This window comes from Patella vulgata, chromosome 6, assembly GCF_932274485.2.
Source record: "Patella vulgata chromosome 6, xgPatVulg1.2, whole genome shotgun sequence".
In the NCBI taxonomy this organism is placed as follows: Eukaryota; Metazoa; Mollusca; class Gastropoda; family Patellidae; genus Patella; species Patella vulgata.
Genome location: NC_065884.2, coordinates 56,852,211 through 56,858,420, shown reverse-complemented (window position 1 = coordinate 56,858,420; position 6,210 = coordinate 56,852,211). Strand labels below are relative to the sequence as shown.

General features: G+C 36.1%; 1 long non-coding RNA gene across 1 annotated transcript; it reads right to left on the bottom strand.

The window, feature by feature from the left end:
* On the bottom strand, positions 1-906 carry LOC126823812 (uncharacterized). Its single transcript, XR_007681322.1, has 2 exons — positions 775-906; positions 1-360 (listed from the first exon to the last, which is right to left on the bottom strand). It is a non-coding gene; the product is annotated as an uncharacterized LOC126823812 (long non-coding RNA).
* Between the last annotated feature and the right edge of the window lie 5,304 nt (positions 907-6,210).

Sequence of the window (6,210 nt, the reverse complement as noted above, 5' to 3'; positions counted from 1 at the left end):
TAAGTGACAACATAATTATATTGTGACAACATAATTATATTGTGGCAACATAATTATATTGTGACAACACAATTATATTTTATTGATTGACTTAACACACTATTAAACATTTTACAAATTCCGCTGGCAGCCATCTCTCCAAAAAACCTTTATGTAAAGTTCTGAATTTTTAGCTTTACAACACAGTTTCAAAACACAATCGGAGGCTATAATTCCCCGTGTCTTTCGTTCTAACATACAATCAGTAGTTTGTTTTATGTATGTACAAAGGGAGATAACAACACTAACACAAAAATGACAGGAAGTGAATCAATTCGTCTTAACGTCTGCTGCCAAGGCAAAAGTCTAGTAAACCAGTTTCTGAAAGAAATTTAAAAAAATAATATTAGCAATTATGAATTAAGTATTGGAAAAAACTCTTTTAGCGGAACACACGCGTGGTATCATTTTATGCTTATAGACTCCATCAACTACTGGCTATTATTTGAGTTATATCAGGAAAGTCTATACAATGGTTCCTAAACTAAAATGGTCCCTAAACCCAATAACTGGCTTATTAATATAGTGTTTTAATTTTATCTGGCTATGTGAAAAATGGGCGTTGGGATATTTCTGTAGATTGGCGTTCCGCCAAGAATTCCAAATGACTAGGGATATTGTACTTAACACAAACTGTGAGATTTTAAAACCAGCATACTGTAAATCAGTAAATAGCTCGCAAGCAGGGCTCCTTGTTTTTTTTTTTAAATTATTAACATCAATATTATGAAATACCTTTAAGGGATAGATATGTAATAAATTCATCCAACATCTGATCTCCAACACCAGATGCTGCGGGCCTTGAGTGTACTGGAAGTGGATCTATTTTGTTGTCGTAAACAGATCTTTTTAACATCTTTGCTGTATCAGAAAAAAAAACCATAATTTAATATTTCGAAATGAGATTAATTGTAATGTACACATTGTCATTTTTTTATATCAGCCAATATGTATATGACGCTATTGACATTCATGTGTCACACATATCTTGGAAAAGATACACAAAAACTATCCATGAGCATTCAGTAGGTGTGAATGTGATGTGAACTATTATTGCCATAGCGACCCACGCACATCGAACCAATTTGCATGGTGTCAAATGAATGCCAGAGTGTGGGTCCATGCATGTATACCAAGTTTCTTCCACTTAAAGGACAATATTGGTGCCAGTCATTATCACATATGTAATAGAACTGGTTAAACACGTTCCAAATATTATTTTATCACAGAGATCATTAACCAGTTCTATCACATATGTGATAATGCCTGGCACCAATAGTGTCCTTTAAGGCTAATCATTTAGCGCCGTGACCTTAAAATCTGTACGGCCGAAAGTTCGGTCTATTTGGCCGATTTGGGCTGGAAAGCAGCATAGCTCACAAAAAGACTACGGTTTATTGCAGTGCAGCCACAACATATTATGTCAGTCCATTTCGGTATTTGTCTACATTTTTTCCGGTTTGCTCAGGTTTATCTAGATTCACCACTGTTAGTCACGGTAGCACTACAGTTGTCTTAAACAGTAGCTGTCTATGATTCAACACAGTAGCTCCCCATGGTTCAACCAAGTTCGCCCCGGATCATCCCGGTTTCACTACGGTCTCGCCACAGGTCCTCACGGCTGGTCCCGATTGCTCACCGTAATTTCGCCAGAAACATATACGGGAAAGATGGGAGTGGCGCTTCGGATCTGTCTTGTGTCAAATTTCAGTAAAATAAAACATCGATCCAGTAGATCGAAATCTGTTTTTTTTAAAAACGCTTACAATATTTTGCGAAACGGAGAATGACACCACGAAAAATAAGAGTCTCGGTGGATACTTTAGATTTTTTTATTACTGGTTTAACCAAACAAGTATGTGATTCATGTTTTTTTGACAAGGTTGGTTTCTATGACAGGACCAATTTAACTGCTGATATAGAGACGATCAAGTCTGAATTTCGATAACTGTCCCCATCTTATGAATAGCCAAATAAATGATGCTAATATAATTTTTGAAAAATAGGCTTAAAATAATGACCTGTTGGACCGCTGGAAGGAATTATAGCGGGATGAACTGATGGACATGGGTGACGGCAATATATGATAAGCTTGATAAAAATATACCATAAACGGTTGAGTCTTGGCACGACATTATTACCAGTATTTGTCGTGTATTATAACACCCTCGTGGGTTTTCTCCGGGACCTCCGGTTTCCTCCCACTGCTAAAGACCCCTACGCGCAAGCGAATTATTGAAATAAAATTAAACCATATGCTAGTCCCGAAATGACCTAGTTTGTGTCGAGTGGACGTTAAACCCCATTTCTCTCTCTCGTATTATAACACCGATATCTAAGTTTTAAAACCCAGCGTCAATGCCCACAATGCTATTGAATTTATTAATAATCATACAGCTTTGAAATAATACAATTTCCAATTGTTACAGGCCGAATATCTATTTAAAATGTGTACTGCAATTTATCACATCATCGAGTGCGCTTGTCTTCTGGGTTCAATTGGTCCATTCTTGTTATTTGGTTCTTGACAACATGCCCAAACAAATTTTAATACGTGTATTCCTATAGATCGGTAGCTTTAATACAACTGCCACTGGCGCTTAGCGAAAAGTTGACACTTGTTGAACACGGGTTTGGAAATTTATTAATAACTTTGTTAACTTGGCCGAGTGGCGCTTTACGATATCCGGCAATGATACGTCCACCCATGCTTTGGTGTCATTATGGAAGCCAACAGTGTACACAGCACTTAAAGCTATCGATATCAAAATATTGACAACATTTTCTGACGTTTTACGCAAGACTTCAATTCCCGTTCTGTGTGTCTTACATTATACCAAGAGGCGTATGCATCGATCTTGTTATGGACCAAGACTAGTAATTCTCTTCATATTAACTTAAACATACATTATGCAAAAGCTAAATCTGCCTATTACAGGTCTTTCTTTAGGCCTGAAATGTTTTTTAAATTATTAATTGAACATTAATTAACTCATCCAGGTTATAATCAACTCTAGATGGCATCGAATTTCTCCGATATTAAATAGATTAGAGCAGTTCAGCCATATTTTGATTTAAGCTAAAAATGGTGGAGCGAGACTTAGCTTCGAACAACCAGTACGGTGGTTGAAATTATTGCACACGTCTTGTCAAACCTTCAAAGGCTAATATCTTCGCTCGTAATAGAGTAATTTGAATTAATTTTTCAAATTATTCATTTTACATTATCTATTTTCGAACTATTTTAGCAAGAATGGCAAGCTATCTAAATCTTACATAATGTATCTTGAAATGTTAATTTCATAACATTTCATGGCATATAACATTTTTGGAACATTCTGGTGGTCTAAATCTTTATAACCACAAAAAGCCCAACATGACACAATCATCTGATAAAAATGTTGAACTCGTGGATGTTTTACTACGCCTATAGGAGTCTATAAGCAGTCGCCATCTGTGTTTACTTCCCCATCGTTCCTAACAATGGGAAGTATTCGTTAAACTCTGTCAGAAAATGTAAATTCAAAACTCTTCTTCGATTCTAGATCAAAAGGTCAAGAAAAATTGCCATGTACAAATAGGTAAATGGGAGAAAGAAAGAATTGTTATAAATAAATAAAACTGCATTCTATCATGAAATCGGGGGAAATAATTGCTAGTCTTAAACCTCTTACAGCTTAACAAGTTGTGGACTTTCTATTTCAAAAGAAATGTAATATTGTAAGCGTTTACTTGGCGTACGTAATTTATGGTCGCATTATTTATAATTAACTTTAAATTACTCTTTAATTATACACAGGACGTATTTGGCTTCTAAACGACAACGTAGTACTGATAATAACATTCGTAATTCTTGATATAATGGTAGTCATAATAAAATGATGATGATGATGATAGTTGGATTAAATAAAATTGAAAGAAATCTCTACTGGGTATATATTTATAATAAAAAATAAAATTAAAGAGAGAAAATGAATAAATATTCTATATATCGTCGGTGGGGAGTCAAAAGGTCGTATCTGGCATATTTTGCGAAATTCACTTTTTTGCTTCTTTAGAATGAAGATTTTCTTGCGCATCTTTTCATCTAGTTGTCGTATTTCTAGGCCAATAAAAAGAGGTTTTATAGATATTGTTTCAAAATGTCGTATATGGGGTGTTCCAAAAAAAAAAAAAAAATATTAAGAGTGAAAATGTCGTATTTTTTTTAAAAAAATCAACTTTGTGTCTAACCAAAGTATTACAATCAAACGAAATGTAGCCAGTATTGTTTTTATAGTTAAATATGTATTATAGAAATTATTGTTGAGCGTCTACTGTGTGAATTCTATGAAATTGAAGCAGGTAAAGGTGAATATTTTCCTGAGATACGTCTTTGCTGTATAAAATTGCAAATAACTAGCTTTCACTCTTTATTTCTGCACTAAATGTTGAGCTTGATACGTATGGATAGTTACATATTGTTTTAATGGCTACACATACACTTTGTACAGAAATATTTAAGAAAAGCTTCAGATATACGACATTTTACATACGACATTTTGACGTGACGGTTTTATTAGACATTTTGATTCTTAACCTCTGTGTGTTTTTTGGCTCTCCTGACAATTTCGCAAAATCCAGATACGACCCTTTGACTCCCTACCGACGATATATTACTTAGAGTGACGCAGAGAGACCACACAATTCTTATAATTAATTTCTGATAAACATTCAGTTTTTACTCGCTAGTGGTGTTTGTTATACCCCTGTCAGGCCAGGGTGGCGTCCTTACTGCGACGCTACGGCGATGGAAAAAGGTCGCAGAGCGCGTCAAAATCGCCATAAGCGTGGTAAAAGCATCGTGGAAACGCCAGATATCGTGCTGTGGTCTCCATGGTCGCCAATGATCGTCGAGTCACGGCGTTTGTTTAGAGAATGTTGAGAACAAACGCCAAGGTTCTGCGATCTCACCTGGAAAGCTGTAAGAACGCGACTTTTTTTCAAGTTTGTAATTTTATGGGAAATTTTGTCGCGTTGTGTTTACGTTTACTGGCGACCTTGTGCATTTTCTAGTCCCTGTACGGTCGCAGCAGCGCAGTAAGGACGCCAACCCGGTCTGACGGGGGCATTAACAGTCATGCATTAAAATATAATTATTTTGCCATGTTTTGATTGGCTAGATCTGTTTGTTAAGGCCACCTGCAGATTTCGTCAAGGTCGCTGAGATGTAAATAAGGTTTAGAGCAGGTGATTTTTGACGGGGTTGTGGGTTAGGGTTTGGATAAGGGTTAGGGCTAGGTCTAGGGTTAAGATTGCGGTTAGCCTTAAGAAATAGATCTAACTGAATTGATTGGGGATTTGTTTTGAATAACCTTCCGGTGCGGGCTCAATCAAGTAGGAAAGTTGTGTCTCTTTGTCTCTCACATCACTGCAGACTTTGTCTAGCTTTCCAAATAGGATAGAGAGATGTTTGGGCGACACGATAATTCTAAGAATCGAAATTAACCTGTCTCCAACCATGTCTAAATCAGCCAAAAATTAACAGATCTATGCCATAGGTTTGAAGAGCAAAATAGAAGGACAACTTACCTTTATATAACTATGGTACGTCAATGTAGCAGATTATGAAAAATAGAAAAATATCATAACGATATACATAATAATAATAATCATTACAATCGTTGCAAAGAAACTAGCTAGAGGGATGTTATATGGCGCATCTGTTCTGTTCCTCGTGTACTGAGGTCAAATTTTAATGTATTTTAAACTTGTATCGTAGTTCGCCGTTAACACATTAAAATAGGTTACCAAGCAAAGTAAAATACGTCGAACACAAGTTTAGTTGACTCTGCAGTGAATCTGATTAAAACACATATTATCCGATTTCGTTTCGTTTTTTAAAGTTCAAAATTTTGTTTTACTTGTCTTCGCTACACTAGGATCTGGAACAGTTGATACATAAGCCGCGATTTGGTTTATGTGAAGGATTAGCCAATGAAGGGGTTTGTTACGGCGAGTTCTTGCATACTGTGCATGGAACTGTGGGTAAACCACTAGACACGTCAACGCTGGTTGATTAATCAATGTCTGATGTCATAAGGTCAAAAGCCGCTCGTATGATCTCTGACGCGACCTATCATTACAACCGGTCAGATCTTCGTGTAGTGTAGGCCATCGAAAATATAAAAA